General features: G+C 39.6%; 1 pseudogene; it reads left to right on the top strand.

The window, feature by feature from the left end:
• Positions 1–474, top strand: part of LOC102477315 (up-regulated during skeletal muscle growth protein 5 pseudogene) — a 5,922-nt pseudogene extending 5,448 nt beyond the window's left edge.
• The last annotated feature ends 13,259 nt before the right edge of the window (positions 475–13,733 follow it).

Raw genomic sequence — 13,733 nt, 5'->3', positions numbered from 1 at the left:
TCCCTACAAAACATGCTCATGTGTGCATACATATGAACTTGTGTGTACTTGATGGCTGCCCTGAATCCCAAATAAAGGACCACTGCTGCAAGAGCTGTATAATTCAGAGAGGAGGTGGGTCAAGTAAGAAGCAAACAGGGGGTCCTTTCTTCATTATATTTTACCATTTAAGTTAAGTTAAATGATTTTTATTCTCTTTGATGACTTATCTCCAAATGGTACCAAACATGAAGGATCCCATCTTCTTGCCAAAGCCACCAAATCTACAGATGGTGTCCTCCAACGTATGCAGGTATCGTGGCACGTCCAGAAGCTGATGCCCAGCTCCAGTTCACTGATATTAAAAAGTACTTCCACTCTTCTACTCTCACAGATAAAATGAACTGTGTATTGGCCACACATGGAGGCACTGTTTTGATGATCTTATATTTCAAGTTAAGATCTAAGAAAACTCCAGCTGTGAAAGCAACATAAATGGAGTCATACGTCCATACCTCATCTAAGTGCCCAAGCCTGGAGAAGAAGCTAATGTCAGCTCATCATGTGATACTCAATGTGTACAATAAATTATGAACCTGGGGAAAAATATAAAGGATCTGTCTCTTGAGTCAACCACTTTATAGCTAGGACCAGCTCAGGACCACTTCTGTAGCTGCTAGGACCTTGAATAAGCCTCAGTCCTCTCTGAGGCTTAGGTTCTTCAGGTAAATGAAGAACAGCAGACAATGTCTAGTCCACTTCTAGAATGAATGGTGGGAGCAGCTGGTGGTGTGGTTAAGGTGTTGGACTCCCACATGGCCAACAATAGTCAAGTCCTAGACCCAGTAGCTTAAAAATTACTCTGGGCCCATATGCATGCATGCTTAAAATCCCAAGAGGAGAATGGAAGACAAGGGATTGTATTGTGGCCATCCAGCTGGGGGATGATTGCTCACTTTCCCCCTCTCTGTCTCTCTCTGATGAGCATATGCACCCTATAGTAAAAACCTTAAAAAAAAAAAAAAAGATGATGGCCATTATTTTTGCAGATTTCAGACAAACAGATTAAATGGTCTTAGGGATTTATTTTGCATCTATTTTTTCTGTAATGAACTTCTCTCACATCACTACTGAATTGCATGCACGTTTATTATCAAGCTCATATTCAAATTTTATAAACTCAGCATGCTCTCTTTTCCATAGATCCCCTAGGACATATCATGTCAACCTGAGCTAGTTTGGACATCTCATGTTCAGTCTCACTTGGATCGTCATCATATTCTGGTTCACATCCAGGCCTTTGCACACACTCTTCCTCCAACCTGAAACACTCTTTTTCTCCTACTTTGCCCCCTCTCTAGTGGTCCTCTCCCTTCCTCAGCACCCCTCTCTGGCCTTCTCAGCTTGGCTTCACTTTATCCTTCAGGTTACAACTTAGATTCCTCTCCTTTGGAAAGGCAGGATTAAGCTAGTGCCTCTGAAGCTTTGTACCCCAAAGCACTCACCCGTTTGCATTCCTATTAATGCATTGCCTTTGAACTTCAACCCACGTGCATTTGCATCTTATTTCTGTAACTTACCAGCTGTATGGTGTTGAGTCCCTTCTTTAAACCCCAAGTTCTAACTCCATAGAATGAGAACAGCAAATACTTTGTTGAGTTATTGTGAAGATTTAATAACAAATGCACAAGGCACAGTTAAGTAGTTGTAAATAGTGGCTCCTATTATGATCAATTCATCATCAGTATCAGACAGTCTTTAGCAAACATAAGATCACTAAAGCAAATTTTTGGAAAGTCCTTGATCACACTCAAATTATGGTTGAAGCCATGGATATGATGTTAATTAAAAGGGGCTTCTATATACTTTACATCAGTAGTTCTCAACAATCTCACGCTTCGAAAATCCCTGGAGAGTTAAACCTTGTGCTGTTCCTCAACCCCTGAGTGTTAAATCAGCTGCCTAAGATAAGGAATAGATTTAGATATTCTACAAAGGCTTCCATGTGAGTTAAGGAGCAGCAAACTCGGAAACCACCGCCTTGGGTAAGTCTAGAGCAGCTGAGCAGAGTCCATCCCTGAAGCCTGATTTGCATCTTAAGTACACCTATCACCTTTATTCAGATATGGCAGGGTCTCAGTACAATCAGGCTTCTGTACCTAATATCATAAACTAGGTGATTTACAAGTAATAGAAAATTATTTCTCAGTTCTGGAGGCCAGGAAGTCCATGATCAGAGGTGCCAGCAGGTTTGATGTTTGGCAGGGGACTATTTCCTCAAAGATAGCCACCTTTTCTCTCTCTTTCTCTCTCTCTCTCTCTTTAATTTGCTAGAGGGTTTATACACTCACAAAAGAGAAAAAGAGAGAGAGAAGTGAGAAAGCAGCCCATCACCCCTCCCCCATGGGGAACGATCATGCCACAATCCTTTCTCTTCCATTTTTCCCTCCTTTTGTGATTTTTGACATTCACACACTCACATGCCCACATGTTCTTCAGGTTCTTGAGTCCAGGATTCAAACCACTCTGTCAGCCATGTGAGATCCAGCTGCTTTAACCACCGCACCACCACCTGGCCTACCATCTTTTCAGTGTAAGCTCACATGACAGGAAGGTTACAAGAAAGTATTCTTGGGCAGATTTATGCAAGCACTAATCCCATTCATGAGGGTTCTTTCCTCATAACTTCATAACCTACCAAAAGCCCTATCTCCCAATACCATTACTTTGAAAGTCTGAATTTCAACATAGGAATTTGGAGGGGATATAAACATTCAGACTATAACATGGACCATGGTGGTACTTGAGAAGTTGGGGTGTGGTAGGTGAGGACAGCCACACTCTAAATATGCTCTTGTACACATACAAACTTGGAGACTTGGGGAAGCCAGTTTGCAGTTTCCAGATACAATGACTTTTTGTGTTGGCAGGAGTGATGCAGCATTACTGTTTCTGGGCATAATCACTCAACAGGTTTAGCTACTTCTTAAGCAGGGCTCTAGTTCTTAATAAAACCAAAGCTCTGACTCAGTGGAGAAGACAAAAACGACTTCTATATACTTTAAATCAGTAGTTCTCAACTCTTTTTGCTGGTAATGTGTGTAATCACTGTATCAAATTAGTTAAGTATGGGGCCAGCCAGTCGCTTGGTTAAGGTGGCTGGATCCTAAATGACTGCATGATTAAAACATTAGTTAAGTATGTTTTATTTGGCTAAGGAACATGACAATATTAGAACTCAATATTGGGAAGTTCCAATTCCCAGTGAATTGGGCAGTATATTAAAATTAAAATTTAGGGCAACAGAAGCCTGGGATAGTATCAAAGTTATACAAAAATAATATCCATTGAGTGTCCAATGGTAGCCAGTGAATATTTGTAATAAGTCAACTATCGTGTTCCACTTTTGTTCAAGAGTACTAAGTAGAAATTATTACAATCAGTAGTGGATTAAAATTTCACTTTAATGTAAAATTTGTATTTCCCCCAAACTAACCACTATTTAACTTGTGTATATCATTTGATTTTTACATGTCTCTTAAGAAGAATATATAAAGGGACCAGAAGATGGTATGGTGGTTAAAGGCACTGGACTTGCACATGGCTGATCCCGGTTTGATTTCCAGAGCTGGTGGCTTACTTTCTCACTTTCTCTCACTCTCCCTCCCTCTCTCTGACTCTCTGGTAAGTGCATGTGCCCTATAGCAAATATTAAAAATAACAATGATACAGGACCAGCAGATAGCATAATGGTTATATTGCTGTACTCCCATATAGTCAACCTTGGTTCGAGTCCTAGACCCAGCAGCTTGAAACACACTCGTGTGTGTATGAGGGGGAGGGGGGCCCAAAGTCCTAAGAGGAGAATGGAGGAGAAGGAATTGTGGCATGGCCATTTCTTATTTTCTGTTTCTTTGTCTCTCTGGCAAGTGCACATGCCCTATAGCAAAAATCTCTCTTAAAAAAAAAAAAAAAAAAAAAAAAAAAAAAAACAAAAAGGGGGGGGGCGCACCAGGGGAGACTATCCTCCCATGTAGTCAACCGCGGTTTGAGTCTCAGACCCGGTGGCTTAAACTCATGCCGGGCGCGTGTGCGTGAGTGCCTAAAATCCTGAAAGGAGAATGGAAGAGAAGGGATTGTGGAATGGCCATGTCCCCTGTGGGGTGATTTCTCACTTTCTATCTGTCTGTCTGTCTTTCTGGCGAGCGCATGCACCCTATAGCAAAAACCTCTCTGGAGGGGGGGGGTGGTAATAAAATTAAATAAATAATGCTAAAAATAAAAAAAGAGGGTGTAAAATAGCTTATTAGAATTTTTTTAATTGTGGTAAACAAAGAAGGCTTATTTTAACCTAAACAGTAATTCTGACCCATTGATATTAATGGTAAACAAAATTATACTTAGTGTTTTAGTCTGCCATTGTGTTTCTAATTGAAATACCTGAGACGAGTGGGTGATTTATAAAGAATAGAAATTTTAGCCGCCAGATAGTGTGGTGGTTAAGGATGCTGGACTCCCATATGGCTGACCACAGTTTGAGTCCCAGAACTGGTGGCTTGCTTTCTCATTTTCTCTCTCTCTCTCTGTCCCTCTCTGGTCAAATTAAAATAAATGAATAAAGTTAAATAAAATAATTCTTTAAAAAATAAGATAAAGAATAGAGGTTTGTTTGCCTCATGATTCCAATGGCTGGAGAGTCTAAAGGCACAGGGCTGGCATCAGGTCAGCCCATAATATGATCAACAGAAGCAGAGAGATTGGAGAGTGAGTGCAGTGAGAGAAAGAGAGTTGCGAGTGCCTCTGTCTTTTACAGAAACCTGCTCTCATAGAACTAACCCCTTGTCATGAGAGATAGAACTTAATTCTAATCCACTTAGAAGTCTCACTAATCCACTCAAGAGACTGGCGTCTCCGTGATCCAGTCACTGTCTACTAACACCAAATTCCAAAACAAAAACTTTTGCAGGACAAATCATTAACCAAACTTTAACACCTAGTATTCTCAAGGATGTTCTGGAAGTAGATTATGACAAGAAACGAATTTTAACCAGATATTTCCCCCTTTTTGTGCAGCTGTTTCTAGGATATGTGGCCCACAAGAAAACACTGTTCCTCTTTTGATTTTCTATGGTAGAAACTTTATCAATCCTGGCAGTCAAGACTCTTAAAACTAAGACAGCCAATGAATTCTTGCACCCAACAAATACAATGCACTATGTCGGAAGTTCCAGGCATCCTGGAGATCAGGGTGTTAAAGGTAGGAGAAAGGTGTGACTGGATATTAATCAGGAAAGTGGCCCAGGAGGGAGAAGATTTAGTGACTCTGTGTAACTCTGTAGCTTCAAAGGTGAGGTTTTATTTTTCGCATTAACTAAGATCACTGCTTAGCTCCTGTTTGCTTGAAAGCTGAGAAAATAGATCAGTGCTTTGTTTTCTAAATTCTAGGTTTCTGTAGATCAATGAGGCTAAATTTTATTATCTTTTAAATGTTGGTTTTCCATTGGTTCTGTCCCCTGACCTCTGTCCTTTTCATTCTATCTATTTCTCCTGAGTGACTACATCTCAGATTATGACCTCGCCTCCCCTTTAAATGTTTAAGGTCCTTCTTCTGTTCAGTCCAGAATTTAGAGGTTTTTTTTTTTTTTTTGATAGTTTTTTTTTTTTTGTTTGTTTGTTTGTTTGTTTTTTTGCTGTAGGGCACGTGCACTTGCCAGAAAGACAGAGAGAGACAGAAAGCGAGAAATCACCCCCAGAAGGATGGCCACGCTGCAATCCCTTCTCCTCCATCCTCCTCTTGGGATCTTGAGCATGCATGCACACACACCAGGCATGAGTTTAAGCCACCAGGTCTGGGACTCGAAGCCCATCAACTACGTGGGAGTCCAGCGACATAGCCATTATACTAACTGCTGGTCCCAGAATTTAGAGGTTTTATAGTCAATTGGATTACCTCAGTGGGCCCTAAATGCAATCACAGTGTTCTTATCAGGAGGCAGTGGGAGATGATACACACACAGAAGAAGAGGCAAAGTGAACCTAGACAAGATTGAAGTGACATAGCCACCAGATAGGGGACAATGGGAGTCACCAGAAACTGGAAGAAGCAAAAGAATTTTTCTGTCCTATAAAAGGAGTGTGACCTGCTGACACTTTGATTGTGGCCCAACGATGTTGAGTTTGGACTTGTGGCCTCCAGACCTGTGAGAATAAATGTCTGTTTTTTATGAAACCCTGTTTGTGGTCATTTGTTATAGTAGCCAGCTAATACATATTATAATTATATTAATAACTTTCTATCACATAATAAAATATCTTCTTTATTATGTTTATGGTACATCGTAGGTTTTTCTTAATCAAAAACTCCATGAAACAGGTATTCTTGTCTCTTCAGTTCCTGTGCAATATCTGCATAGAATGGATTCTAAAATATTCATTAGGTGAATAGTGAGTGAGTTGCATCTACCTTTCCATTTCCCCCATCTTTTTATGCTCCTCGAACCTGCCTTTCTTCTTGATCCAGCCAGTGCCATGTCCTGTCAGCTCTACCCCTTAAATGTATCAGCTCTTCTCTTCACCACTCTAATTCAAGTCCCCAGCCAGTCTTGGTTTAGCCATTTAACATTTCTCTCCTGAAAGACAGCAGACCCTTAACCATTCAACATGATCTCCACCTTTGCTCATGTTAAGGTTCTTTGTTCTGACCCCACAGCCTCATTACACGCCACAGCACCGTGTTCCTGCTACATTTAGGCACCAGAGGATCCTTGCAGCCCTGTTCTTTCTTCCCTGTGTGCTTTGGGTACACATGCTATTACTCTTTGATCATATGCAGGCCCTGGTGTCAGGAAGCTCCTGGTGCCAACACTGACTCCATAGTTTACTTAGTTGCCAAATAATTACAATGATAATATCTATACCAAAGGATTGCCATGAGGTTTAAATGAATTTTGGTGTGTTGTGGTCAATCCATAGCAAAAGGATTCCCAATTTTTCCCTTTTGTGACCAAGTCCCTTTGCATTCTGACATTTAAGATCCTTTCATCTAAATGTAGTGTCTGTTTTCCCTTGAATCTGCTCTTCTTGATTTTCCAGACATTCCCTGTGTCTTTCATTGTCCAATAGAATGCACCTGAAGTTACATCATACCTCAGTTTGCTGCCTTTCAGGAAACCCTGCCATCTCTGGGTGAATGAGCCTGATCTACCATGCTGGAGGACAGAGTCCCTATGAAGGAGGCTGAGACAACACAGCCTACAGACAGATGAGCCCTGTACATGTGAGAGTCCAACCTCCTGAAGTAGAGCTGCCTCTCTGAGTTGAAGCGGATCACAGATGTATGACTGAGCCCAGGCCAATACAGGAGAACCATCTGGATGACCCATAGACTTGTGAGCAGGAATACATGTTGACCATTTTAAGCCATTACATTTTGAACTGTTATGCAACAAGAGATCGATTATACTAACTCATGCATGAAGAGAGAGTGAATGAATGATAGCTCTTACTACTGATCTATATTGACATGAAATGTTGCCATATCCGCAAACACTTTCTATCTAAGACCTACCAAGTTGTTTGCATGGCACCCTTTCTTCCTTATCTCTGTTGTTTGACTGGTCACTTTGCCATTGATATTGTTTGTGTGTGAAGTCAGATGTTGTAATGGTCAGTGCCCTGGGCTCTGGAGTTAGGCTGCATGGGATTATATCTTGATGTTACCATTTATTAGTTTATGACCTTGGGACACTCTTTACTTCTCTGTTTTTCAATTTTCTCCTCTGTAAGATGGGGATAAGGACAATATTGCTTACAATTGTCAGAATGTATTAAATTAGTGCCCTCAAAATGCCAGGAACATACATTTGCTCAAGGTGGGAAGAGAAGAGGAAGAAAAATTTATCTTCTGTACAGAGTTGACTCCTTAGGAGAAGGTTGCTGTTGTTTTCATCCCTGTATTCTTAGGTTTGACACAGTAGCTAGTACCTTTGCGTTCTGAAACAAACAAACAAACAAAATAATTTTTTAAACAAATAAAAACATTCAAGTCAGATCTAGTTTGTCAATAAGGGTGTGGACTTTTATAGACGAGCTCATGGGAAAGACTATAATCTTACCAAGCATTCAAAAGACTTTCTATGGGTGATGCATTTTTATTGCTGCTGTACCAAATTATTGCAATTTTAGTGGCTCGAAACAACTACAATTTATTATTTTATAATTTTGGAAGTAGAAATCCAACGCAAATCTCAATGGACTAAAATCAAAGTGTCAGCAGATCTACATTCCCTTCTAGAAACTCCGAGGCAGCATCTATTTCTTTGCACTTGCTGATTTTTGCAGGTTGCCCACATTCCCCAATTCATGGTTCCCTCTTCTACCTTCAAAGCCAGTGGGGGGTCTCATATCTCTGACTCCTTCTCCCAGTCACACTGTCTCTTATCACAGCAGGAAAATTTCTCCCCTTTTAAGGACGGTTATGATTTGATTAGGTCCACCTGGATAAGCCAGGCTACATTCCCCATCTCAAAGTCATTTTAATCACATCTTCAAAGTCCCTATTGCTGTGCAAGGTAACACATTCATGTACTTATAGATTTTGAGGATTAGGGAATCTTTGGGGCTTTATTATTCTGCCTACCACAGAGATAATCATCTCGGTCAGTGTCTCCAACAGTAACCATAGGATCACCAGAGACATAACAGGAAGATCTGAAATCTTTTATCCAAGGACCTGGAGGCACTGTTTACATCAATGCAACGTGAACAAAGCCCCCTGGAGCTGGGCAACATCATCAGGGCTGTTAGAAACATAAACAGTAACTCGGAGAGCACCAGTCCAATCTTCCATGCACTATCTTGTGTGTATGTGTGAGTTTGGGCATGTTGAATAAGAGCGAGAGGGAGAGAGAGAGAACATAACTCTACTCCGGGACATAATCATCTGCAATCCCCTCTCCTCCGTTTCTCCCTCCTTTTGGTACAATGAGTGTGCACGCACACACACACACACACACACACACACACAAATACACTTGCCCACCTGCCCAGTATGTTTCTGAAACTGTTGCTAGGTCTGGGACTCAAATTATACAGGCCATGAGGGAGGCAGCTAGCTAACCTTCCCACTCATGGAGCTGGTTCCATGGTACTATCTTAAGTTTTGATTTTATACTTTTAAAAATAAGTTTAAAAAATAACCCCTCTAATTAATACAAAAGGCTCCATGTGGTAAGTCCTTGTAAGTCCTTCCTTGCTTGCAGGAAAGATCAGTTCAATTAGGTACAGTCCAGAGCATTTTTTCTGTCTGTGGTCCTAAAAGCCACTCCAGGATTTTCATATTTAACTCCACTTTTACTTAAAAAATATTTTTAACACTGAAAACTCTGTAATAAACATGAGAACTCAGCTATTTTATCTACTGGTTTTATATATATATGCATTATTATTCTACTTTGTGACATTCACTATTTTGGAGATGACCTCAGACTGAAATGTCGCCAGCCATGAAGATTTAATTGGGAAGAGTCCTAACATTACAAGGCAGACTTTTTTACGATGATAGAAAAATGATCAATCTTGGCTATTTCTGTCATGAGTCAATATTTTTTTTCTTTTTTTTTTAAGAGTTATTTAATTTATTTAACTATTTATTTATTTATTTATTTATTTAAATTTGACCAGAGAGGGACAGAGTGAGAAAGAGAGAGAGAGGGAAAATGAGAAAGCAAACCGTTATGTCCAGGACCCAAACTGTGGTCAGCTATGTGGGAGTTCAGCATACTTAACCACCACGCCACCTGCTGGCTCCTCAACAAATTTTTTTTTTTTTTGCAAATTACATGTTCATCAACTTCCTTGAGAAATGGAAACTCAATACTTAATTTTTAATTAAGTGTGCACTTATGATTTTTAGAATTCATTGCTGCTGAATTTACTGCAAAAATAGAAAGTTTAATCAAACCATACAAATAAATAGCTGCAACTTTTTAAACAATGAAAATAAATGATACAAAGTTTCTATAGCTTATTTGATTGTAGGATTTATCACTGTATATTTCTTGCACATATTTCCAATATTTCTAATCTATAATTTTATGCTCTTTCCAGCATAGACCTGTAAGCAATGAGAATTTCTCAGTCTCGATACATCCCTCTGCCAAATGGTTGTAGACTCAAATGTCCAGTAGGGATAGCAACACCAAATACTTCTAACACCAAAACCTGAGACTAAGGGGTACTGTTCCTTGTTGCTTGTGCCCAGGTACACTTTTTAAAAATTATTATTAGTGGATACCTTAATTATCTTTCTTGGGTAGGAGGTATTCATTACTTTAGGTATAGAACCAGTTGGGAGCAAAGAGCCCTTTATTATCACAGGTAGTCTTCCAGATTTAACCACATGTTCGAGGCGCACACACTTACAGACAACAAGGCGACACCACAGCAGGGTTTTAAAAGGGTTTTTCAAGGCGCACACATCTTACAGACTACAAGATGACACTGTCACATAAATTGAGTCCCACTCAATATATACTGAATGTCCACACTCCATGGCAGAAGCTAAAGTACCAGATGATATAAAGACATAGAGAGCAACCCTAGATAGAACATCAACCAAAATGAAAACATTAGGGCCAATTACTGGTGTGGTGGGTAAGGTGCTAGATTCCCACATGGCTGACCATGGTTTGAGTCCCTGGCTTGATAGCTTGAAAAATCATGCCAGGGTCTTGTGCATATGTGCACAAAATTCCAGGAGGAGATAGAGGAGAAGGGACTGTGGCATGGACATCTCCCTGGGGGGCGATTTCTCACTTTCTCCCTCACAGTCTCTCTCTAGTGAGCACATAAACTCTAGGGCAAGAACCTTCAAAACATGGAAATATTAATAAATAATAATAGTATCCCAATCACTTAAGAAGTACTTTTGGGCACCATCATAAACATTTTACCCAAGCACAGGTGACAAGTCTTGTAAATGTAGTACTAATCCTATAACAAAGATTGCCATTATATAGATGAGACGAGAGAAGTCTGAAGAGGTTAAGTGGTTTCCTGAGGTCAAATAGCTGATAAATGGCAGAAACTATGAGATTTTCCTCTGCTTTTAACTGCAACATCACTAATATATGGTTATAATTCTGATTTGAGTGGATCAGAGCAGCTTGCATGGCTCTCACAATTGACATTATGGTCAATAAATGTTATTATTTAGGACTGGGTCAAGGTCAGAGTGCATTGTTTGCCCTGTCTGATTCAGAGAGCAGTAGGAACGAGAGTCAGGCCTGTGAAGACCAAAGTGTGGCTTCATTCATCAATGATGGGTGAAAGCTGGTTGGATGAAGAGGTTGATGTTTACAGCAAAAATGGGTCCTTAAAGTGGTACCCCAGGATTGGAATTATCCACTCATCAGAAAAGGGTGGGGCTACTAGGAACAGGTCTTCCCTGTTGTGCTCAACGTAGATCTCAGAGAGAGAAGACAAAATGAGGTTCAGTCATACATGTTCAGATCCATCTTCTCATCTTCCAATCTCACCTACTGAATCTGTAAGTGGTTAAAAGAGACTTAAAATTGAGCCATAGAGGGACACCTGTCTGTGTCAAAACAAGCGGAAGGGGAAGAAAAGTCCTCCAAACAATTATGAACTAGGACTTATTAAATAGTATTAATAATAAGACACCACTTAGTTCGAGCCTAGGTCAAAGCTCTGATATATATGGTATGTGTGACCAACACATCACCTATAGTTAGCATATTCCTAGCTTAAGCTTAGATCTAGCCTGTATCAGCATTCTAGTAGCATTTTTGTTTGAAAGAAAAATACATGGTTCTATTGCTTAGCATGTTGTATGCCATTCTTCTGAAAAGAGGCAGAAGCTATTCCCTACTTCAAAATGCTCCATTTTAACTATTCCAAAGTTTCATTTAGAAATTTTAAGAAAATCTTTTTTTTCAGGAAGTGTGATGAAACTGACTGACAGTTACCATCCCTAAAGTGTAACTTTTACCTGCTTTCTTCCCAGTCCATGACATTGTCTTTGTTCTCAGGGCCAAGCAGTAACTGATACATATTTATGTTCCCAATAAATATTGGAATTACAAGTGACTGATGAGGAGCCTTGCTTTGTGCCAGAAAATTACATAAGGTGAAGACTATGTTTTCCCATTCTTTGAGACTGAGTGATCCAGTCAAAGATTATGAAACTCTTGCCTGTAAGAATCACTCAGTCTGCTTTTTAATTAGTAAGAAAGTCTGGGGCCTAGCCCAGACTCACCTACTCAAAATACCTGGATTTTCATTATGTCTCATTCATTTTAATTACTCTTAAATGTTCAACAATAAAAACTCAAAATAAAATAAGCTAGAATAAAAGAAATTTTTTTTAATTTCTGAAAAAAAGAAACTACTCTAGATTAAAAATAAAAAATCACAAAGATTAAACTAGCCTCAAACAGTTACCAAAACCTCTGTACTCCTGAAGCGACCACAGTTATGAAGACAAACCATGTGAGCCCCCAGGACTATGCCTGAAATAGCCCCTGCAGTGGTCCTGCCTGTTCAGTTCCTGCCTGGGTCCACGTTTGGGTTGCTCTTGTATAGGAAGAGGCCCACTACCCAATGCAAGCCAGAAAAGGGCAACTACCAATGATTCTCTTGCCAAGCCACCCACTGGCACAGTCCTGTGTCAAGCAGTTATCTCTTTCCTCTCTAAACACCTGTTACCAACCAGCATCAGTTAACTACTGTTGGTCTTACAGCCTTGCCCTGGATACAGTGTGGACATATGGGAGTCTCTGACATTCCTTTATCCATTCAGAGTGCAAGGCATTGAATGCTGGAGACTGAGATACAGTCTTTGTCTTTTTTCATCCTCCCAAAATATAGCAAATAATGTTATCTAACTAGAGAGAGAAAGATTTTTACCCAAAAAGAGAATTCTTACAAATCCACCTGTAAACAATATATGATGACAAGCAGTGAATAGTTTATTTGAATCAAGACGGAAAGGAATGTTTCACTAATCAAGATTTTCCTAACTACCAGATATGAACTACCAATTAGCAGAGAATTAGAATACAATTCAATTATTTGATGAGAATTATTTAGTCTTTTGATGAATCAGAAGGTGTGTTTCTAGGCCACCAGTAAGACAACCATCAGTTACAGCAGTGAAGCTTTGAAAGCTTATTATTAATCAGGTCAATCTAATTAATTAATCTATTAAGCTAATCAATACACTGATAAAATATACTTTATCAGCATATGATCTATACTTTGCATATTCTCACTACATGATATTGGATATATTGCATAAAATATGTTAAACAAATTCATCCCTTAATAAAATATATCATACATCTAACGAATAATACAGGGATAAGAAATGAACCTCAGATGAACCTAGAAAATACTGGGAGGAGACTGAGAAGGAAGAAGATTGTTTAGAGAATCACAGAGGAACATTCTCTTGATACTGATCTTATTTTCTATGTCCCAAATGCCAGTCTTTCCATGACTCACTCTTAATCTGAGCAAACCAAAAACTAGTTTTTTGGGTTGGATGATTGGCATCTTGGACACACCAAGTGAGCCCGCAGACAACATGTAGAAAGACAGAAGGGTCGTTAGATTTTTGGTATGTTATTTATTGCTGCATGCAAACCAAGTTTCAGCATATCTTCATCAATTCATCCCAATTAATTCCAGAGTATAACAGTCAAAACCTTTTGTGTCAAGGGGTGAAAACGTAC

Source organism: Tupaia chinensis, unplaced genomic scaffold (genome assembly GCF_000334495.1).
Source record: "Tupaia chinensis unplaced genomic scaffold, TupChi_1.0 Scaffold000392_1, whole genome shotgun sequence".
NCBI lineage: Eukaryota > Metazoa > Chordata > Mammalia > Scandentia > Tupaiidae > Tupaia > Tupaia belangeri.
Note: the sequence above shows the minus strand (reverse complement) of the source record. Positions and strands in the feature narration are given on the sequence as shown.